The 25,493-nt window shown below is 36.4% G+C and overlaps 1 protein-coding gene across 1 annotated transcript in view; it reads left to right on the top strand.

The window, feature by feature from the left end:
* Positions 1–25,493, top strand: part of Naaladl2 (N-acetylated alpha-linked acidic dipeptidase-like 2) — a 1,352,651-nt gene that overhangs the window by 235,861 nt on the left and 1,091,297 nt on the right. Inside the window, exon 2 of the mRNA XM_039103971.2 lies at positions 16,679–16,783. The gene's annotated coding sequence lies outside the window, so the exon portion shown is untranslated. The remainder of the gene's footprint in view (positions 1–16,678; positions 16,784–25,493) is intronic.

Genomic DNA, 25,493 nt, shown 5'->3' with positions numbered 1-25,493 from the left:
TAGGGAATACATTTTAGTGCCTCTTTGGGTGTCTTTTGGATAATAAATTCTTGCCTTTTGAGTGTAAGTAGTTGGCTTCAAATCCCAGATACAAGTTTATTAAAAATTATAATAGTTCTTAGAGACTATAAAAGGAAATGAAGTGCACAGAGTATGTGTTTCCAGTGCTTGACTCTAAGACTATTTTTACATGACTAATTTCAATAGTTTCAACTTAAGCAGATTGTTGTTGAATTTAAATGACTATTAAATAGTGAACTAGACAGAGCATGTATCATTTTGAATAAGAATTTTCTTTTATCTTATTAATATACTTTTAATAATAAAATAAAATATGCCTTCTAGTAACATGTTAGACTAATAGCTGTAAATCCAGAAACATCAAGTGAAACATGCTGTATTTTGGACACAAATTTAAAAGAAAGTATAGCTCTTGGTATACTTTATTTCTTTAATAAAGAAACAACTAATATTATGTTAAATGATGTTTAGCAGATGATAAAAATATACACTTATTTTTTCCACAAAACCATTTGGAATGTGACATTATTTTTAGGGTTGGTGTTACTTTAATAAGGATGCTTCCTTCTGAAATCAACATATGCCAAAGCCAGCTTATATCCTATGTTAATGAGTTGGTCCCTCCTAGGTTATAATTACTAGTGCAGTGAAGGACTCATGACAGTGGGACAGAGAAAAGCAGCAAAGACCTTGAGCTTCATAATTTTGAACAGAAAGTGACCAACAAGGGAGCTGTGGCTGGCGATTGGCTTTTCCTCTCCCCAGGACACAGTAAAGTATTCAGGGGATAGTATAACAGAATTCTCACTGAAATAAACACTACACACACACTAACTAAGTTCTCTCCTCTTTCCTGTGCCTATAGAAAATACACAAGTCCTGATACTATTCAGAAAAGAAGTAGAGGACTCTGATAGTGTTTGTGCACTTTTCTAATCCTCAAATATCTGACTTTAATATGGAGGTTAAATGGATAGTAAGTTGAAGAAGGCTGAGCGTAAAGGACCACTGAAACTAGGCATAGTTCATACTAATGATCTTCCTTCTTCAAATTTCTACTCATGACCTGACAGCTATGTGCCGCCCTGATGATTGACTATCTACAGTCCTTTGTTATCTGGAGAGACACCAGCTTCCTCAGTACTGCCTTGTGGCTTGTAGTCCCCATTTCTCTTCTTTCTAGGAGTCTAGCTCCATAAACAATGTTGAGAAATGAAATGGAAACTTCTGGTTTCTTTGGAAAGTTAGTCATGTCAAATGTTGTTTGATATTTTATTAAGGCAGACACATAAAAGAATGTTTCACTGAAGCAGACACAGATAAAAAGATGTTTTGCTATAGCAGACATGTGAAAGTTGGTGTGATATTTAGAAAGAATATAAATCTATGACCCTACAGACAGTGGGAGCTTGAGTACTGGTTTGCTTGGCTCCTCACTTGTCTTTGCTAGCAAAAAGCATGTATTAGTTCACCTTACATTACTTCGCTGAGCTTCAGTTGTGGTGACTTCACAGAGAGAAACTCACTGAAGAACTTCTCGTGAGGGTCTTATGGCTTCTTTTTTATTCCATTGACTTGGGTTGGTTGGAAAACCTCGTGGTTTCTATTGGATTTGAAGTTCAATTACTGATTCCCATTCAGTGTCTGCCTAGTGGAGTAGATTGTAGCTGCTGATTTATATTAGGTGTTTGCTCTTGAACTGGACTGAGAACAAAGAAGATTGGAATGGCCCCAAAGTTCTATTTTTTAACCGTTCTACTTCCCCTGGATCCTAGTAACCTTTCTTTTTCACTAACTTTGGTAGATGGTAAGCTAGAGGGGAAGTTGAACCCTTATTAAAGTAGGTTGAGAAAAATCTATGCCTACATAGAAATGGTGTGACTTTTCATAAAATGTTTATCTTAGTGTATTTAATGCCAGGGCTCAGCAAGAGTGCAACTGTCCAGGATAGCCATGGTGGACTGCCTTCCTGACTTTTTCTCCTCTACCTCCACCTCTTCCTCTTCCTTCTCCTTCTCTCTTCCTCTTCCTCCTTCTGTTCTCTATCATTTTCCTTTCCCCCTCTTTCTCTTGTCCTCCTCCTTCTTTCACTCAAAGGAGATTTTACCATAAATATATCCTGACCACAGTTTCCCCCTCCTTCCACTCCTCCCTGTTCAACATCCTACTTCCTCTCTTACCCATATACACTTCTCTTCCATCTCCCATCATAAAAGAATAGGGCTCTGAGAAAGAACAACCAAACGTAACGAAACAAAATTCAAGAAATAAAAAGCCCCCCTATCAAAGCTGGACAAGACAATCCAACAGGAATAAAGAAGTCCCAAGAGCAGGCACATGTGTTAGACACACACACATTTTCACAGTTAGGTGTCCCATAAAATCACCAAGCTTACAGCCACAATATAAGTGCAGAGGACCTGGTGCAGACACATGCAGACCCTGGGCTTACTACCTCAGTCTTTCTGAGCCAATATATGTTCTGTCTACTTCATTCAGTGGACTGTGTTCTCCTGGTGTCCTCCATTCCCAGTGACTCTCACATTTCTTTTGCCCCCACTTCTGCAAGGAACACACTGGACAAGTTCCACAGACATCTTACCTGGTATTCTGGCAGGTGTGGCCTGTGTTTGTGCAAGACCTGTCTCCATAAATAGGGCCTGAGATATCCCACTGTGGGGTAGAGTTCAAGTATAGTGGCCTGGACAAGGGAAGGGAAGCTACAGATGGTGTTTTGCTGCAGCTTCGACACTTCTCTGAGAATTGGATCTGGGAGAAGAAAGAGAGTGGAGACGGTCTCTGGGCAGTATTCCTGGTACTACTGACCAGTGGTTGAATTGAGGGTACATACTCAACTAACCCTGAGTGAGTTAAGAGAGGCCAGGAGCAGATGGCCATCATTTTCCTCTTCTGACATTCTTCCCGTGTTTTTAAAAAATATGCTCTGACACATTCTCCAGTAACATCCCCAGAAAACCAAAACACTTGTTCTACCATCCCAGGAAAATTTTATTCTTCCATACATGGGTATGATTACTCATACTAATGGCAAGTTCATCTGGTTTGGTTTTAGGATTCCTTAACATTTTATGAGATACCTCGAATAGCTTAATTTCCATTATAATATTTTGTAGTCCTTATTTCAAGAACATCAAACATTTGCAAAATTTTTGTAACTTCTGGATTTTGATGGAATAAGGTAAATACACTTTTCATTTTAGAAAATTTTCTTCAGATGAAGGTCTTAAAAGCACACAGAGAGATTAATAAATGTTATTGATAGAACCCATTGGTACATACAATATATTACAGATAAATTTACCTAAAATTACTTTTCTTCTACCTTTACTTTTAAAGCCATATGAGTAGATAGCTTTGAAGATAAAAGGCATAAAGCATGAATTTATTGATTCAAGAGAAAGGACTTTTGGCCTCAGGTCATCTGTGACATTCTAGAGGTAAATACTAGATGTCTTTGAATCTCATTAATAAACATCTGTATTCATTATGTTTAGTGACTCTCTGAAAGATTTTTTTCAAAAACTATAAAGAATAAGAGAAAAAATTGTGTGTGTCTGTGTACATGTGCATGTGTGTCTGTGTCTGTGTCTGTGTCTGTTAGTGTCTGTGTGTGTGTCTGTCAGTGTGTGTGTGTGTGTGTGTGTGTGTGTGTGTGTGTGTACATAGAGAAGTGAAGAGAGGGGCTTACTGTCTCCTGATTTGCTTACAATTGAGTGGTTAGATGGAAATATGTTTAATGCTTTATATGGTTTTAGTACCCTTGATTAAGTTATCATCTTTTTAAACCTAACCTCTGTTCTATGCATTGTGACTTTAATAAAAATCTCATGGTACCACAATAATAGTATTTTGCTTCCAGTTGTGCTTATGCCAATTCCATGATGTCAGACCAGCTTCCATTTAAGAAAGGACTTTGTGTGTTTCACAAATCAGAAAATAGGTAAGGGATGAGGAAAACTATTTTAGGGTGATGTATTTCTTATGATATACTAGACATATGAAGGAACAATTATTTGGCATGTATCTGTGCTGTGTAAATATTTAATCACATGCTAAGATCTTTGTTTGTTTATAAGTTTGCAAACGGTAAAGTACATTCCCTTAATCTAACAATAATCCAACATCAAAATGAGTTTTTCTTTGAGATAATTTCTTTACAAAATGGTATATTTCATTTCCCCATATTTCTAGGCCTAGATTTATTCCTTGTGACCCTAAAACTGATTATGAGGGAGTAGATATTACTTATATAATCAAAATTTGAAAAACTTACTCAAATAATTGATGTGGCACTTACATAAAAGCTATTTCAATGAAATTCACTTCCCGATGCTCCAGGCAAGGCTCTGAATCTCAGTACTTGTTTTGTGTATGCTATGAGTTGACTACAACTGTGTGCTTTTACATATCAAAGTAGATTATGTGAGAAGTAACTAGATAATTCTTACATTTTAAAACTCTGAGCTCTATTGATTATTGTAGTAAATAAATATTTATATATTAATATTGTAATCAGGAGTTATTATAATAGCATAATATTGCTATTTTAGTGACTGACTAATGAAAGGAGAAGATATTAAATATTGAAACAACATAAAACATAAAATTATGCTGTGTAAACATCAATTTGCTAGTAGTATGGCTATTTCACACTATTTATTGAATATAATAATGATTCAACTAATAATTACTGATTATATTTTTACTTGTTATTGAGGTAGATATCATTAATTAACTTTGAAGCACCACAGTATTATAATATTATAATGTGATAATTTGATGGAATGATAGTCCACTTTGTCCCAGTCTTCTATTAGGATTTAAGTTATTATGTGGAGTAAATACCATAAATTGGAGGGATTTTTCAGTTTCAATGTCCCCTAGAGTTTGAACACATAACATCACTTGGGGAATTGTGGTTAACAATTAGGACTCTGGGAGTTGCAAGGTGGTCCAAAGAGCAAATCAGTTGTTATGCAACCTGAGAACCTAACTTTAATCCCTGGAATCAATACAAAATGGGAGGAGAGAACTGAACTTGCCAAATTGTACTATTACCTTCAAACTTGTGTACTCGCATGCATGCCCTCACACCAAACACATTGCACACACACAAGTATTACATTTTCAATGAAATGAAGTTTCTCGTATCTACCCATTAAGATTTTATTGTAGTGAGAGTCAGCATCTGTCCTTTCAAAGCATACAAGTTTAATGGGTAAATTTTTTAACATACATGGAAGGGGCCCATTCATTTTCTAAATACTTGCAGACTACCAATAGTGTTGACCGGAGCTTGTTAAAATGTCCCCTGCAGGCAGACATCCAGTCCCCTGCTAACACAGGGCAACAGCTTCTCCATTTCTGCCCTAATCAGAACTCCCAGAGCAGCAGCAGCTCAGCTGCTCATTTGACCATACTCTTGAGAGAAACCTATGCAAAGAAATCCATGACTGGTCCAGCAGATGCTCCCCTGCTCAGTATTACACCACAAGCAAAGCTATGTGTTCCCATGTTTAGAAATTAACTCTGTTTTAGTTTTATGACTGTCAATCTTATTTCCCCACTTACATTTCATTCATATAGGTAACTTTTTTGTGTGGGATATCTCAAATCAATATTATTAGAATACTGATAATCATGCCTACTAAGAATAATGACTTCATTGTGTTATCCTCTATGAAAGTTGGCAAATTCTCCTATATGTATGTTGAAGGCATTTGTGGCTATCTATTAAATGGTTCAAATCAAATTAAAATATTTTTAAATAATTTTAATAGAAGTAGAATTACATTGTTTCCCCCCTTCATTTTGCACTCCAAATACTCCTTTTTCCCACACTCTCAAGTTTATAGCCTCTTTGACTTTTATCATTATTTATATATATTTAGATGTGAAGCACTAGTGCACACACACTCATACACACACAATCACACTTGAGTGTGTGTTCTCAAATATATAATTATATAATTGCTGAGTCTGTTTTATTCTTTGTGTGTATATGGCTTCACAGCAGACTTTTGACATTTGTAACATTTGTAACATAATTGGCACTTGATAACCAACCAAAAGCCTCAGTTCTGGGAGAATATAGTTCTCTCAGCAGTCATAAATTGTCTGTATTTTACTTAGTGGTGAGACAATATTTTCCCACATTACCATTAATATTTGTTGATTTCGCCATTGCTTTACCCCTGTTTATATACCTATACCTGAGAAAGACTATTTCACCGTGGCTTCCTTGCTAATCGGCCTCTTACTTTTTTCTGTCATTTATTCCTTAATGCCTCTGAATCCTAGTTGCAAGAGCTGTGACATATATATATATATATATATATATATATATATATATATATATATATATATGTATGTATAATTGTATCTTTTGGTGACCACTTCACCATGATCTGTAGGTCTGTGAATTGTGTCCAATTTGTTGTTGTGTGATGGTCTCCATTTGCTGTAGAGAGGATTCTTTGATGAGAGAGGGTATTTATACTTATTGGTGAGCATAAAGAAAAGACTTAGAATGTAAGTAAGGAATTATGTTCATCTAGCAAAGCGGGAATAGTAGACTGTATTCCAATGTCCATGATCTCACTGTCCGCGTGAAGCTGGCTGTGTCTGGTACCTGCTGAGTTTGGCATAATTCAGTTGACAGCCTTTGGTTGCCATCAACATGGCAGTGCTAAGTCTTGCACGTTTACTAATACCCTGCCATGCTGTTCATTGTCATGCTTCGTAGGTACTGCAGCTGGGTAGCACTGTTTAATTCCTCCCTCACTTGGCAGACTGCACAGAATAGTCTTGTACCTTAGAGGATAGATGGCCGGAAAGAGGATTTTAGGTCAGTTCCAGTTTAAATCATCCAAGTTCTGTGTCCAGATTTTTACAAACCTACTTTTCCAAAAATTTGTTTGGATTTTTAATTAAGTGTTTAAAATTTAATATATGAGTAATGTATTTATATCATGGAGTCTTCCTTTAATCCTTTCCCTTGTTTCAACCCTTCCCATGTTCTTGTGCTCGATATGTATTATATAGATAAATTATAACTATATTACATATAATAAACAATGCTATATATTAAAATTAATATATAAATATATAATACATAATCATATTTACACATAATATTTTGTTTTATTTATAATATACAATTCCACACAATATTTAATATATAACATATACAATACATTACAATGTATATATGAAATATATAATATAGCTATTAGCATAATATATTACATATATAACGAATAATATATCATGTATAATATATAATATATAATATATAATACATATATTATAGTAATAAATAACAACCACTGAGAGAAGGTGAATTAGTTCTCCACAAATATGAGCTGTTATCATTATAAATATAAACAATAAGAAACACTAAATACACTAATAGCCTGTATTTTGTTTGTTTATCTATTTATTTCGCTTCTCTAATTAGTCTGCCTTTACCTCTTTATCTAGGGATGGCACCTGTGAATTACTCCAGTCTACATTCTTGTATCAAGTAGTCTCGACCTGTTCAAGTCTAGTTTATGCAACCATATTGAGATTTCATATGTGTAGCCTTTCTGTAATATACAGGATACACAATCTCACACCTGCCTCCCTTAATTTTCTGGCTCTTTTAATCTTTTCAACCTGCTTCTGGGATGTTCCCTGAACCTTAGATGTTGGGTTTTGTTGTAGATGTATTCATTGGTGCTGCGCACACCTTGATCTGTCCTCTGATGGGGGTTTAAATAAGAAAGGTGCCCACTGGGTCATCCACATACATGTGAATGCTTACTGACCAGGAAGTGGCAGTAACCAAAAGCCTTGGACGGATTAGGATTTGTGGCCTTGTTGGGGAAAGTATTTCACAAGGGTTGGAGTTTGAGATTTCAAAAGTCCATGCGAAGCCCAAAGTCTCTCTGCTTATGAATCAGGATGATGCTGTCAACTACTGCTTCAGCACCCGCCTTTATGCCACCATGCTCCCTGACATGATGACAATGGACTAAACTTGTGAAGCTGTATGCAAGTCCCCAATATAGTGCTTTTTCTCCCAATAGTTGCTTTGTTATGATGTCTCTTCACAGAAATAGAACAGTAACTAAACCATTTGAATTTGACCAATTATGAATTTCTGTAATGGGCTCAATTACAAAGAAGTAGCTTCTTTGATGAGGGAAAATAGTTACACTTATCTGTGAGTATGAGAATAGTTATCTAGACTGTACTTAGGAATTGTTGTGTTTGGAGAAATGGCAGTAGTAGACTTTCCCCTAATTTCATGATGTCACTAAACACAGTATTTGACCTGATTTCTAACACTACGCATCATTAAGTGGGCTTTAAGTACAATTAGGACAGCAGTTGGACACTGCCAAGAGGAAAAGACACTATTGAACATTTAGGGAAATCTTTCTGTGCTAATAATGTTTGTGGTTTGCTGGTACAGCAGCTAGATGGGACTACTTATCACTTTCTTTCCTTGGAAGCTTTCATATAAGCTTATGGTACAATGGAAGCTAGAACTCAGGGAGAAAGATGGAATACTATTAAACTGAAAACAAAAATGAAATCATAAAATTTAGGTGAATAAATACAAGTGGAAGATATTATATTGAGAGACATAACCCAAACCCAGAAGAACAAGTGGCACACGTTTTCTCTCATCTGAGAATTTTATTTGCAAATCTTCAGATTTAAGTATATAATCCCAATAAACAGAAAATTAAAAGGAGTCATGGTATATGTGGGCACAGAGGGTACTTTGCATACGGTTACACATTTTATACCCCCCCAAAAAATGCATCTTTTATCTCTACCTTAACTCCATCTCTACATAGTACTTGAACTCAGTGAATACCATTTTGCTTTTGTTGCTGTGGTTTTTATTTGTTTGTTTGTTTCTTAACTGTATCTTCTCTGAAATTCTGTGACACTGCTGATTTCTGGGTATTTTTTGTCCATCAAGTGTAATTCTCAGGCCATAACTGAGACTCTTCTTATTCTTTGTGCTTTACTACTAGTTATTATTCTGCATCACACAACATACACAATTGCTTACACATTTTTGATGTCTTTGATCATCATACTCCTAATGTTTTATATCATATGCTCATTGATGATGAGACCATCGTAATCATCTATTGAGGTAAGTTTTAAATGTCAACTTAATATAATCTTGGTCAACCAAGATAAAAGTTTCGATTAAGAAATTACCTAGATCAGGAAGACCTGTAGGCAAATTTGTGGGGAATTTTATTGTTTGGTAATTTATGTAAGAAGCTATAGCCCTTTGTACGTGGCCCCATTCCGTAGGATGGACATTGTAATGTATGGGACTAAATGAATCTGGTGAGCGAGTGAGGACCTATGCGTTTATTTTGTCTTTATACTTGACTTTGAATATGAAGCTGCTTGAATCCCTGCCCTGGTTTCTCCACAGATATACTGTAATCCAGAAGTATAAGTCAAATAAACCCTTCTGATGCTTAGTTGCTTTGTTTCGTGGTGTTTTATCACAGCAACAGAAACGAAACTAAAACACCTCGTGCATCTAATGATTTTGCTAGGACACCTGTGGATAATTAAATATAATTTTAGCTCTGCTAATTTCGTAAACACATATATGCCATATAATTATGCAATTTTCTTTGAATTTTGTGTTTTGAGTAGGCTATTCAGGAGTAGATTTTAGAACTCGTATTTTCATCATCCCAACATTTTCTTCTTCATTTAAATCGAACATATGAATTATTGTGATAGATAAAAGTAAGGAGACCCTTCATAGAAGCTACGTCTTCTATTTCTTAATGTATGTGAAATTAAGTCACATGTATATGAAGAATTCAAGTAAAAGAATAACATAGTCCAGTTAAGACACTCTGCTATTATGGAATAATCTTCTACATTTACCCCATTTCGCTACTCCTTTAGCCGTCATAGCATTGCTTTTAAACACTCTGTGTAACTGACCTAATGCCTTATCTCCTCGGTTCATGGTATTCATGAACTTTTCTCCTACTAGAGGGGCACTGATACTTACCACTATGAATAATTTCTGAAAGGTAAGTTTTCCTTCTTTAAAGTGCCTGAAAATTTCTGTCGAGGTGGAACGTTGTGCATTGATCTCTGTAGACACAGTTGCTTTGTCTACAAGTGTACTGAGATATGTATGATTTTTTTTGAAATTTAAATATGTAAACTGTCTCATAAACCTAACAGATATTCCAAACAGTAATCATATACTAAAGTCATAGTGGTAAAAATTGTTTCTTCCATTCCCAACTATCCTACAACATATTAGGTTTGAGCACTAATTGTGCTTCCCACAGGTTGGCTGCAAGATTTGAAAAGTATTCTAAGTGAGAATTAAATAAATTAATATTTCTTAGACATGTAGAAGTCTCATGCACTTTTCAACGGAGATGGAATGCTTAGCTAATCATGTGGGAATGGTGATTTTAATGTCCGAGAAATAATGTGAACTGTAAAGAGCTGTCAAAAAGTAGTTTATTCTTATTGACTGATGTGTTTCTTTTAAGCTGTAAGTAGAAAATCTTCAATATATAAAACAACTTTATTCTTTATTTCCTGATACAGTTGATAAATATATGTGATTCAATATATAAAATCTTGAGGATCAGATGTACCACTCAGAGATGGATTTAACGTGTAAGGGAGGTCCTGGCTTTGTTCCCGGTTCCAAGAAAATATATAAAAAATATATAAAAAGTTCTCTCCTTACTCTCTCTATCTATCTATATCTATCTATCTATCTATCTATCTATCTATCTATCTATCTACCTACCTACCTACCTACCTATCAACAAATCACATATCTATAATCTACCAATCATTTATCTTAATCAAAAATGAATTTTATATCTATCATTGATCTACCATATATTTTCTATCATTCTTATATTATCTATTACCTGTCAATCATATATTTTCTAATTATCATTTGTTTACATAACTATCTAGTAATTATCATCTAATTATATCTATCAATTACAATATATCTATCTATCATCTATTTAAGACAAAAGACTCTGAACAAGAAATATCTTTACTGTTCCTGACTCACCTTAATCACTTGCCATTGCTTGGTAAGTTATAATGCCTTTAGTTCATAGTCATAGCTATTGGTTCTAGTCTGTGCTTTAGAGCCAAAAAAAAAAATAATGAGTAACTTGCTGACAAGTCTGAGAACAGTATTTTTGGAAAATTCTATTTATGTTTTATATAATTCAAGTGTTCTTTTTTCTCCTGATGAGTGTTAAATAGTTTTACCACAGACTTGGTGGCAGTGATTCTTTATTCTTCCCATCACAGTGTCACGGCCACCACTGTCTGGCCACTGCTGTGACTCTAAGCTTGAATACATATGTTAGAACAAATGCTGATTAGCTGTATTCTACACTGGGTGGCTTTGTCACTTCTTTCATGTTTCCTGCTGAGAATCAATGAACAAAGGTAGTCTTGACAGGCAGTCCTATGGAAATTCTAGCTTATATCCTCCATTTCTTTGACATGCTGGTCTACTTTGGGCCTGGAATTACACACTGGCACTTGGTGACTTGGAGTATGTCTGTTCTACATGCATTGGAAGCTCTGTGGCAGCTCCCACATCTCTGTGGTTTCTCCCCTTGGCAATCTCTCACAGTAGGTAGAAGATATCACATTTCAGAGAAAGTGAGACATAATTAATATCTTTTAATTACTTAGAATGCTTGTGAAGAAAGCAGAGTTGGGATAGCCAGACCAAGTTATTATGGCCAGGTGTTAAGAAGCGTTATTATCCTCATCTCATTAGGAGCTTCTCAAATCACCATGTGCATTGCAATCACTTGAAGTTCTGGTAAAAACACATTTTAATGAGGTCTGTCTCCAGGGACTCTAGTTTGCAATACACTATAATATCTGGGACTTGCACAGTTCCTCAGTAAAGCTGATGCTTTATGTTTAGAGAGTGCTCTGCAGAAATGAAGGAGTTGGGATTATATGCAGCCACAGTCACAGTACTCAAAACTGTGGAAAAAAAATAGAACATATCTAATGCTTATAGAAAAAGCAACTGATTGTAGGATTGAAATGATCATTAAATCAAATAGCTGCTGTGGCTATAATAAGTCTCATGGAAGGAATAGTTAGTCTTGGAAAATCGAGGCAAGCCACAGAAAGCTAAAAGAGCAAAATAGCAGACATGAAGAGTATAAAATATGCTTTTCCAAAAATGTGTGAGGTGTCTTCAATACAGGAAAGATTATGGAAACAGAAGTTTTGAGTCATGAATGCCATATACTGTTTACTGTATATATTCTCCATTTTTATGTACCTATAGAACCTGGGGTCATGGCTGATCAAGTCAATACATACTCGCTGGTAAGTTTTAAGGGTGGATCAAAGTATCAGAGAAACTCAGCTCCATGTGCAACTTTGTAAAATTGGAATGTGCTTATGGCTGCTTTCTTGTAAATGTCAAACTGAAAATGAAATTTATGTGATTAATAACCAAGAGTTTTTATTAGTTCTTTATCAATAAAGTGGCACTAATAAAACTGCTTAATAAAAGTTATTCATATCTTATAATCTAATAAAAGTGTAAAATTACAAAATTTTTTTTGATATTTTTATTAACCCCACAGAAATCCTTGCAATCTAGAAGTACTATGTACTCTATTAGGCTAGATGGTTATATATATGTTTAGTATTTTGTGTTTAGAAGGTACAAACTTGTGTACTAATACAGTTAAATCAGACATCTCATAATCAGAACTAAAAATGAATATTAAAGGTTGTTTTGAATTGTACAATATATTCCATCAGCAAATACACAAAATAAAATAGAAAAACATAATCCCACGAGAAACATGAAACATGCCTTTCCTAAGATTTCTCTTTTAATATACAAGTCAGTTGAAAATGGCCTTTTATGAGAACTAGGAAAACTACAGTCTGTTTTGACATAATGGAAAAAAGAAGACAAAGCAAAGGAGCCATAGTTTCTAGAATTTTGTGTAATCCATTGTTGTTTCTAGGTTAGAACCCAGAATCTATTATCTGTAGAAATCTTGTCTCTCAACAGCATAAATTAATATTTAGTATAGAAAGTCTGAATGCCAGTGTAGTGAAAGTGCCTGAGGAGCCAAGTAATCAATATTATCGCTATTGCCTTTACCTCTTAAGCAACACTCTACAGAAAGTTAGAAAGGACAGCATATATATATATATGTATATATATATACACATATATATATGTATATATATATACACATATATATATGTGTGTGTGTGTGTGTGTGTGTGTGTGTGTGTGTGTGTGTAAAATTAGGCACATCCTAATGGATGAATCTGTTTTAGATATTAGCAGGAAATATCTTAAAGGAGACAGGAGGAGATTGACAAAGAAATTGCATCTCTCCTAAGCTAAGGGACCGACATAACAGACGAGACTCCAATTCCAGGTCCAGAGATGCTAGATCAGACCATAAGAAAAGAGAGACAAATTTTGGGGAGAGGATTTTTGTACAGGTCCCTGGCTGTCTGCAGTTTTCATAGCTGTAGAAATGTGTCAATACATGCAACATGTGACAATGTGAATGAAACTGGAAGATTTTACTCCATATGAAAGCCAGTCATCAAAAGACAGATATTACTCAATCTAGTTCATATGTGAATTTTTTTAAAAAAGTTGATCTTGGGATGTGAAATGGGTTGGCATGTAACAGCTATGGCTAAGCAAGGCTGGTAACCTGAGGTTGATCTTTGATTTCAATATAAAAGTGGAAATAAAGTACTGCACAGCTCCACAGAGCTATGTCTGACCAGTGTATGTGTATGAGCACCCATGTGTGTGTGTGCATGCATACACACATACACACACACACACACTCACACACACGCACGCATGCATGCACGCACGCACGTACGCGCACGCGCACATGCTAACAAATGAAGAAATAAATTGAAAAGGTTAGAATCAAAATTTGATTCCATGTAGAAGTGGCCACCAAAAATTAGAAAATGTAGAAGATAGAAATAAATAGTGAGAACTTGGGAGATTTGTAAGTGAGGTAGCAGACGTAAGTTGTAGTAGTACTGTAGCTGAAAGAAGAATTTTGACTGTTTTGTCAAAAACGATTAAGAGTTGAGGAAAATTGGTATGTCATCCCTGATTAAAATATTACATAATTGTGTACAAGTGTTAGAACACCATACTAGGATGATGATTATGTACGAATCTTATATGTCGAGCTGAGTATAAGGGAAGGGAGAAATTAACAGCTTTCCACTTTCTACTTCGTAGCATTACTATTGAATAGAGATGTGGATGGAGTCAAATGGCATCAGAAGAAAAAATAAAGGGCAGCAGTTTGGTATTGCCTTAGTCAACATTCATATCGTTGGGTTCAAGACCATGAGGAAATGCTATTTGAAGTGTGTAGGGCTTTTTTTTTGTCTTATTCTTTCAGGTAACAAGCTATCACTGAGGGGGGAAGGAACTCAAGCAGGGAAGGACTCTGATGCAGAAGTCATGGAAAAGTGGTATTTATTGGTTTGTTAGCCAAGGCTTTCTCACTCTACCTAATAGCAACTTTCCTACAGACTACCCTATGGTTGCATTTTTTTCAATGAGAGTCCCTCTAACCAATTGACCTTTGTTTGTATGAAGTGGCTGTAAAACTAGCCAGGACAGATTTCTTAAATATTATGAGATGGTATCAGTCACTTGGTGAGTGTCTGAAACATGTGATACTAATGCTATATACAATGTTTCTAATTATCACACTAGTTACACATCTTATCTTTGGATTTTCTGGTTAAGCAAATGAGATTTAGAATTTAGAAATGAGAGGAAGGGGAAGGAAATGGGGGAGGGATCAGTTATGGGAAATGAGAGTAGAGAAGAAGTCCAGAAGGCCAGGAAAATGAATAGATATATTTCGCTGTGATGGGTAGGGAACAGGGAGTGGAAACCACTAGAAAGCCCTAGATGTCAGGGAGACAGAACCTGTGAAGACCACCTCCAGTAGACAGAAACGGTTCCCAGTTGAGGGATTAGTCAACCCACCCATTTCAAAGTCTTTAATCCAGAATTGTTCCTGTCTAAACAAATGTAGGGACGAAAAATGGAGCAGAGACTGAAGGAAAGGCCATTTAGAGACCGCCCCACCTTAGGATCCATGCCATCCACAGAAACCAAACACTGACATTATTGTTGATGGTAAGAAGTGCTTGCAAACTGGAACCTCATATAGGTGTCCTCTGAGAAGCTTTGCCAGCACTTGACTAAGAGGGATCCAGAGACTCGCAGCCAACCATTGAACTGAGCCAGGGACCACAATGGAAAAGTTAGGGGAAGGACTGTAGGAACTGAAGCAGATTGCAATTTCATAAGAAAAACAACATTGTCAACTAGCCAGACCACTCAGAGATCCAAGGGGCTAAACCACCAACCAAAGAGTATACGTGAGTGGGTTCATGGCTCCCACTGTATATGTAGTAGATGACTGTCTTATCTGATATCAATGGGAGAGGAATATTTGATCCTGAGGATGCCTGTTGACACAGCGAGGTGGGCATGCTAGAAGGGTGAGGCAGAAGGGGGTGAATTGTGTGGTGTAGTATCCTCTTAGAAGCAAAGGGAAAGGGGAATGGAGTGAGTGGATTGTGGAGGAGGATGAGGAAGGGGGACAATATTTAAAATGTAAATAAAATAAAATACTTAAAATAAAGAAAATTAAAAATTAAAAGTAAAAAAGAAATGCACATTGCATTTAAGCATATATATAAATATTCACAAATTCACATATAAATATGAATGGTATGGCTTATTTGGCCCTTCATGACATCCTCAACAAAATGCTGATAATGCTAATTCTTGAGTGCTTGGTATTTGTGAATATGTAAAAAGTAAACAAAAATTATTTTGTAATTATTCCCCATCTTTGCTTAAAGTGAAAGTAAAATATTTTATTCAATAAAAAAAGAATTTAGCAATTACCCAGTTGCACATGTATTTTGGCAGAAGAATCAGGGTTCTGCTCACAAAATGTGTGGATTCACCTCTCTTGTCACTCTTCTCTCTCAGGGATATAGGAAATAGTTTCTGCCCAGTTATGTGTCTTCTGCTTTATCTTTTATTATGCTTAGTAGTGTGGGGCAGTAACTAAATATTTCATTGACATTTTCTGAATTAAGGTGCAAATGTAAAAACATGCATGAAATTAAACCAAGAAAGAGAAGTGTGTGTGTTTCTGTCAATATGTTTTATGCAAATTAAAAAGAAGAGGCTAAAGATTGTGTTGTAGGCATTTTTGGGATAAAAGCAACTATAGAAATTTTATACAACACAATAGAGTTTCCTACAGTAGAAAGGGCTGACAAAGCAACACTTTAAAAGCATTAACTGGGGGTTGGGGATTTAGCTCAGTGGTAGAGCCCTTGCCTAGGAAGCGCAAGGCCCAGGGTTCGGTCCCCAGCTCCAAAAAAAAAAAAGAACCAAAAAAAAAAAAAAGCATTAACTGTAAAATCAAATTCAGGAGCCAACGATGTTATCTTGTACAGCTTTCAATTTAAATTGAACACCACATTTTTTTTTTTGCCTTTGACGTATGAACAGGAAATGAACATTGAATGGTAAGCACCTGGATGAAGAGGCCGTGTGGTACAGATTGTCAGCCTTCTGCAACAGCAAATACCTTCCCATATCATTAGGATCATTCACGTAAGTACAAACTGCTTTATCAGAATGTAAAGGTTTTAGTCTTGAAACGACTTTCAGCAAGGTGACTGGTGCATGTATATACTGTGTCTCCAAGTGCTAGATCTGAAAGCAGAGTAGTACATACAACTCTTTTATATGTCAAGTCTATATGTTCCAACTTCTATTATTTATTTTATGGATTTGAGTATATGTTCTATAGATAGCGTTATGCATATTTTAATTTGTTTGCCTCCTGAACTTGGTTCAATTTTTTGTCTTTATGTATATCAATTATTTTATATATTTATAATTTTTGTCACTAATTAAATTTAACATTTTATTTAACCTGAAACACTAATTTCATTAAAATATATTACTACAGTGTAATTTGTACCTCAAGACAATTTGTATTCATATGCATATATACATACATACATACATACATATACATAAATATGTGTATATGTGTGTGTATATATATATATACATATACATATATATATCCTCAGCATATGTCTTTCCATAGGTACTGATCATTTATTTGTTTTTGTTTAATTTATAGGACATGTACATTATCTACATTAACTACAACTTATATCCACTACTTAACATATATGTGTGTGATATATAATATATATAATAAGTATGTTATATATGTGTGTATTTGTAGCTTTCTTATGCGTTTGTTTGACTTTTCTGCCTATTTCTCTCTAAATAATGATATGCCAACTATGATCTTCTATTTGCAGACATGTCAAAATGAAAGTTTGTGCTTCCTCTTATAACAATTCAGTTTCTGGTTGGGAAGAGTTGTTGTTCTATGATTTAAATCCTTTTTAGAGAGATCATATCTGTCCTTGAACTTCATATGGTTATTCAAATTTACTGAATATAAAATTTAACATAAGTTGAGGAAGCAAAGGCTAAGAATCAGGAGACCTGAGAACATGGCAACATGCAAGCGTTAGGAGCATGGATGAACTAAAGTTTAGCCCTTTCAAGTATTCTACTTCCAAATCTATGAGTCAAATAAAATAAGACGAAAGAAACAGGTATATTTGCCTTAAAGTGTGTCAAAGTCTGAGATGGATAATGTGAATTTTGAAGTGCTATAGGGACAAATGTATCCCTTATGAAGACATTCAGATTACATGTTAAGTTCATTCATCCCCTCATTCATTCATTCACTCTGTGTGTGGGTGCATTTGTGTTTGTGGTGTGTGTGTGTGTGTGTGTGTGTGTGTGTGTGTGTGTGTACAGGCACACATATTCCATGGTTATTAGTGGAGATTAGAAGACAACTCTTTCTTCTGTGGGGATATAGGGTTATACAGAAGTTTCTGACCTGGAAGCAAACCCTTCTACTTGTATACCTTCTTGTCAGCCCATAATTTAGTTTCTACAAGTGAAAAATGGCTAGGTATGATGGCCTTTTAATTACTCATTATAAAGGGACAGATAGTGACTGTTTATGACGAACACATAAACACACAACATCAAGCCAATGATGGTGAGAAGACATCTTATTGGGTGAATCAGTTCTCTCCTTTCACAAGGTGGGTCTTCTGAAGAAACTGGGGTTATCAAGCCTGGCAGCTCTGAGCTTTATATACTAAGCTATCTTGTTGCCACAAGATTTCAACATTTTAAAGCAGACAAAGAAATAAATTAAGAAGGCAGTTAGGAGGAGTGTTTAGAAGAAGAGCTGAATTTGCTTTTGTGTAGTTGGACTTTGCAATGAATCAGATCTAAGGTTCTTTTCAGATCAAGGCATGGCTATAAAAATTTATTGGCTAAAACACATATCATTGCCTACTCTTTGTTGAGCCTACATATGTACCTTTTATTACCTAAAAATAAGTTTATAAAGAATGTTTGGGCTAGCTGTCTCTAAATTTGAGTAGCAGAAACAAGGATGAGGCAAATCTTAATAATAAAATTCACACTAACATTTTCACCATTGTAATAATTCTTTGGAGGTGTTTTATTTGACACTTAGTGGTGAGAACTGTGAATGCATTTCAGAGGCTAAGACTCAAACCTAGTCTGAAAATTACTAGCTAATGAATTCTTGCTTAATTAATGCTTTCACTATGAAATTGTGTGGCTTTATAGTTTTATGGCTGTTGAACAACTACAAATACTTCAAGTTTATTAACATAAACATAAATCATTATCTAAATTAAAATATATCAATATAAAGTAAAATCAGTCTATTTAAGTAAATTTATTTTTTACCACAATTCTAGCTTTCTCCGGTCTAATTTTCTATTTTTTAACTGTAATAGCAGATGTTTATTTATTACAACCACTTATTTCTGCCTTTCTAACCTATATCATAGTGGAAAACATAGGACATTTTATAAGAAGCTAATGGCAATTAGGCAAGAGGCCTAGCGGAAGATGGGAAGTGAGTCAAAGCAAAAATATTTGAAGAGTCTTTTTTAACTTTATTTAGTTCAAATTAAATCAGAATTTATGCCTATAAGACCTGAAACCCTGGACAATGTGGGTGCAAGCTCAGTATCTTTAAAACAATTGGAGAATTAGAATACGATGGGACCTGTATAGTGTTTGTTGTACCTTTCAAACATCTCAGTCTAACCTCTGGGGCCCACTAATTTTATACTCCATGACACAGGTATAGACAACCAGGTACTTCAGGTCTGATCTGTTTTGACAGTGAGCAAGGGCCACTGAAGTGCACTGCTTATGTCAACTGGTTTCTGCATTACAAGAAGCAATGTCATTGCCTGTGATACATAGTCCCGCGATGTTTTATTAGAAGCTCATAGCATTACATTAGAGTGCAACCATGTAGCAATACCTTACTGTCCTTTTCACTGATAGCCAATTCAGAACACAAGGACTCAGATGTTCATGTTCACACTGCTTGGAACTGGCATTTTCCAGATCCCTTACCTGATCAATTCTTCTCTTTGCAAAAGTGCCACTTCTTTATTTTCGGCCTTCTATCTAATCCTGCAAAAAGTCTATGCATTGTGCAAAATTAGGATTAAGTGCAAACAGTTCACACTTAAGGGAAATAACACTATACAAAGAGGCTTTCTGTTGATCATTCCTTGAATTCTATGATCCTCCTTAATAAAAGGAATTTAGAATAAATATGCCATAATCATTATTAAATTATTTTCAATTCACATAAGGGAGTAAATTACCAAAGCATATGTTCAATAATTTGATGAAGCATGAAATGTGAGCAAAGCATCTTTCTATATTTTGGGAGACAGTGACTTCAACTTGTGTTTATAGCTTAATGTTTCCTAACACAAAATTACAGTGACCCAAGCATTTTTATTGAGGTGCTTGAAAGTTGCAATCATAGCCAGAGATGTGTCAGGATGTGAAGTTAAGGGCTCTCTGGAATGAATTCTTCAGCTGAGGAGGATATTTTCATACCACTTACCATGAGGTCACCCTTACTTGACACTCATTAGCCATGACTTTCAAGTAAACTGTTTGATTAGAATCAAATCCTCATTCTTTTAATAACCCAGAAGTAAATGTGTGAGAACTCTTTTTTAACAAATTAAAGATATGACAGTAGATTTAAAAATACTGTAGCTCTTATGTGGCTATGGCCATTGTTTAACATTTTAATGAAGTGTTCTTTTTCTCAAAATATAATTTAAAGCATTATATAATATAATTTTAAAGCATTGCCGTAAAATTTCGATATTCATGAACAGTACCAAATACTAATAGTAAAAATTTAGCTGGGACTTATTGGAATTGAACTAAAATTTTCTGGTCAATCAGATTTGATCATGTGAAAGAATGACACACTATAGAAATAATTAGGAATCACATATTAGTGAGCGAGGGGATGCTTGATCTGGTTGCTCTTCAAGCTTAGTAGAAGCAGTTGTCTGTTTTTACTTTTCTAGAGATCTCACTAGCCTGCTTAGGAAATGTAATTTATCCCAGAATTTTGCAATTGCTATTTTAGTTCCCTAAAGGGGCAGGCTACACATAGGAATATAACAAACTGAAGAACAATTAAAGAGTATAAAGGTATACAAACAAAATTCAACAGGAAAGTCAAATCTAAAACCACACATGGTCTTAGATCATTTAGAGTCTATACATTTGAGACCCAATAACTTCTAATAAAAAAATCAGGTCATTTTCTGCTATTCATCTGAGGAATAAGGAGATAGAAAAAAGACTTTTATAAACCATAAAGTAGTCCTCATCATGTATTTTATATCCACATATTATCAATGTAGCTGCACGTCCATTGTGCTCTAGTTAATATACTCAGCGTAATATCAATCTATTTGCTTTTAAAGATATATTTCAATAAAACTAATATTTTGGATTTGGATTTGTCATGTCTTTATGACTGAGATATGTACTTAAATAAATATTTAAGTTGCGGCATATGATTACTGGCAGAAATGATGGTTTATTCATTACTAAAATATGTCTTTGAATCAAAAATTCCATAAAGTTACTTTATATTTTCTTTAAGTATATAAACTTATCAGAAAGTAAATTTGTAATATTTAAAAAAACATAGAGAAGGAAAACTTGTATAGTGAAGAAAAAGTTATTCATTAAAACTAAATTAGGCTCAGGTGACAGCAGATGCTGGCGAGGATGCGGAGAAAGAGGAACACTCCGCCATTGTTGGTGGGATTGCAGACTGGTACAACCATTCTGGAAATCAGTCTGGAGGTTCCTCAGAAAATTGGACATTGAACTGCCTGAGGATCCAGCTATACCTCTCTTGGGCATATACCCAAAAGATGCCCCAAAATATAAAAAAGACACGTGCTCCACTATGTTCATCGCAGCCTTATTTATAATAGTCAGAAGCTGGAAAGAGCCCAGATGTCCTTCAACAGAGGAATGGATACAGAAAATGTGGTACATCTACACAATGGAATATTACTCAGCTATCAAAAACAATGCCTTTATGAAATTCGTAGGCAAATGGTTGGAACTGGAAAGTATCATCCTGAGTGAGGTAACCCAATCACAGAAAAACACACATGGTATGCACTCATTGATAAGTGGCTATTAGCCCAAATGCTTGAATAACCCTAGATACCTAGAAGAAATGAAACTCAAGATGGATGATCAAAATGTGAATGATTCACTCCTTCTTTAAAGGGGGAACAAGAATATCCTTGGCAGGGAATAGAGAGGCAAGTATTAAAACAGACACAGAAGGAACACCCATTCAGAGCCTGCCCCACATGTGGCCCATACATATACAGCCATCCAATTAGACAAGATGGATGAAGCAAAGAAGTGCAGACCGACAGGAGCCGGATGTTGATCGCTCCTGAGAAACACAGCCAGAATACAGCAAATACAGAGGCGAATGCCAGCAACAAACCACCGAACTGAGAATAGGACCCCCGTTGAAGAAATCAGAAAAAGAACTGGAAGAGGTTGAAGGGGCTCGAGACCCCATATGAACAACAATGCCAAGCAACCAGAGCTTCCAGGGACTAAGCCACTACCTAAAGACTATACATGGACTGACCCTGGACTCTGACCTCATAGGTAGCAATGAATATCCTAGTAAGAGCACCAGTGGAAGGGGAAGCCCTGGGTCCTGCTAAGACTGAACCCCCAGTGAACGTGATTGTTGGGGGGAGGGCGGTAATGGGGGGAGGATGCGGAGGGGAACACCCATATAGAAGGGGAAGGGGAGGGGTTGGGGGATGTTTGACCTGAAACCGGGAAAGGGAATAACACTTGAAATGTAAATAAGAAGCACTCAAGTTAATTAAAAAAAAAGAAAAGAAAAAAAAAAACTAAATTAGTCTTTTAAAAGCCTAAATTATTTAAAAATAAAACACATCTTATGTTTGTGAATGATGTGTGTGTATGTGTGTGTGTGTGTGTGTGTGTGTGTGTGTGTGTGTGTGTGTGTGTGTGTGTGTGTTGCAGAGGCAAGATGCAGGGCCTTCTCTCCCAAGAAGGCAGGGATAGCTATCCACCTCTCATGCTTTAGGGACCAGCTTTTCCAGCTAGTGCTGGTAGCCAGAGGGAAAGGGAAGTAGGACGGGGAGGGGGAGGAGGGAGGGGGAGAGGGAAGAGAGAATGGGAAGGGGGAAGGGGCTGGGGAAGGGGGAAGGGGGACAGGGAAGGGGAAGGGGAAAGGAATCACCTCAGCAACCACACCATCTCAAGGTATCTGGGTGGTGGCACCAGCTTTCTCATTACCTTATCCTTCAGGCTAGCTAGCCTTTGCCCTTCTACTAAGACAAGCTCTACTGTTCTGCTAAGGTAAGGTGCAGGGCCCACTCTCCCAAGTGCTGCAGTTGGCTGAAGACAGAGCTAACTCTCCTGAACTCACATCCAGATGCCCTGACTGCCACAGATTTTGAAGAGCAAGTTGGAGAAGGCATCACATCTGCGCCATGCCAACACACAGCTGATTGAGTGAAAGGGTCAGCTTCCACATGCTCTCATGCTTGTGGCTGGCTCAACAAGTCCCCATCATGGTCAGCTCTGCTGTCCTGTCCAAGCAAGGTGCAGGGCCATATCTCCTGAGTTCTAGCTCTGCAGCCGGTGAGGAGCAAGACTAGCTCTCTAGAGCTCATGACCTTGTGGCAGCTTTTCTGTCTGTCTGAGGTAACAAGAGGTGGAGGCTGGGATTACCTCTGTATCAATGCCTTACCACAGCAGACAGCAGCAGAGTCAGCTCTCCAGCGCTCAACCCTTGGTGCCAGCTAACATACAGTCCTGTCACCAGGACCCACTCAACCACCAGTGAGAGACAGGCCAGCTTTTTGGAACGCCCCGTCCAGTGAAGGCCAGCGTCAGTTGTGCACAACCTCTGAACATCTACATGCAATCCAGCACCAGTTCCAACACAGGACATCCTTGTATTCTCTAGTTGTAATATGAGACACTGTCAACATCGATTCCTTCACTGTGTACCAAGAACTCAATCATGGCATTCAGTAGCAGCTCAGGCTAGGATCTTATCATGGCCCCAGAGGGTAGGGCTGCCACTCAAAACGGGCTACTCGCTTCCACCCGATACTCCACAGTTTCATCTCTCTTCATGATGCTCAAGCTGCTCCACTTCTTTTTCTCTCCTGTCAGACCACCACGTACTCGCACATTGTGGAAGGTCCTGCTGCAGGCTGGGTGAAACAACTTTGTCATCACCATTAGGATTGATTTCAACCCTGCCCATTATTGTACCTTGTGTCACATGAAAATACAGGAAGAAAGTTTTCTCAGAAGCAACAGGAGCTTGTCACTTTATGTTCTGTAGGTATGACCTAAGCTGTTCCCATCCTGTCTAAAACCATCCACATGCAGCATATCAGGCAATCTTCCTGCCTACATTCTGTATAGTGACTTTATGTACACACGCAACCACTGAATAAATGTAGTGGACATTATGTAGCTTCTGAATCCCATATAGATGGTATATTTCTCCTATACATACACACGTCTTGTATACTGTAAGTAGAGTGTGCGTAGATGTGACTGAGCAAGTATCCATGAAGTAGGACGTTGAGTTCTTAAGGCATGTGCCAAGAGCTGGGTCATTGGATAGATTTTTTTTTTAGCTTTTTGAGAATCCTCCACAATTATTTTCATAATGGCTGCAGCCATTTGCAACACCACCAACAGTGAAGGAGTGTTCCGTCTTCCCCTGAGTACCCTCCTGCATTTGCTTTCCTTTCCTATTTTCTGTGGCTAACTCAGGATACGCACTCATATCTGAAATTGTTGAGTTACACTTATTGATCCTTTGACCTTTGCCATTCTGACTGGGGTAAGATGAAATCTCAAAGTTGTTTTGATTGCCATTTTCCTGATTACTAAGAACAATAAACATTTTTGAAATATTTTTACTTACTTTATATTCTTCTTTTGAGAACGACTTGTTCAAATCACGGGCCTATTTTGCAGATAAGTCTGGCTTGCTTATATTCTGCATATTATTCGACTCATACAGCTGTCAAATATTTACTTTCATTTTGCAAGCTTCTTCACCTACTAGGCTATGTAGAAGTATTTTAGATTCATGAGGTCCCATTTGTCAATGAATACATTAATTATTGGGTAAATGGAGTGGTTTGCTGAAGTATTTATTATATTTCTGGTTTTATAGTTAGTTTTTGATCCACTTAGAAATAATTTTTGGTCACAATCTAACACCAAGACGTGTATGTATTTTGGTAATCCTGTACCACTCACCAGGGGGCATTCATTACTAGTGGAGCTAAAGATGCTTTTAATACTTTTAAGTTCATTTTCTCATTCCCAATTCTCAGGAGAGATGGCATTGTTGGTTTGTGATGAGGCCACTGCTAAGAGCTAGTAAACACACTTTTTATGTTCTTAACTGGTCTATGGAGAGGACAAGTTCCAAACACTTGGTTCTTTAATTGCTGGATTAAGATTCTGTGAGTCTATCATTGACAAACTCCATTGGCTCAAAAATCTGGTCAAAAGAAGTTCCTTCTTTGGCTCTTCCCTTGTTGGCCACTTGAATTCATATCTGTAAAACGTAAAATATGTTTGTTAATCTAAAATGAATTGTCTCTGCTTTTCAAGGTCCTTGTTTCATGATCTATTTCTTCACATAGCTAGTTATCTATGCTGCAAAATCTTACCAGGAGAATGAAGGGCACAGTAGATTCTTGAGAGAAATAGGACACATTTGCTCGTTTTAATGACTTAGAAACTATTCTCTATAATACTTACTGTGTAAAGTGATGGTCTC

Source organism: Rattus norvegicus, chromosome 2, assembly GCF_036323735.1.
Source record: "Rattus norvegicus strain BN/NHsdMcwi chromosome 2, GRCr8, whole genome shotgun sequence".
NCBI lineage: Eukaryota > Metazoa > Chordata > Mammalia > Rodentia > Muridae > Rattus > Rattus norvegicus.
Note: the sequence above shows the minus strand (reverse complement) of the source record. Positions and strands in the feature narration are given on the sequence as shown.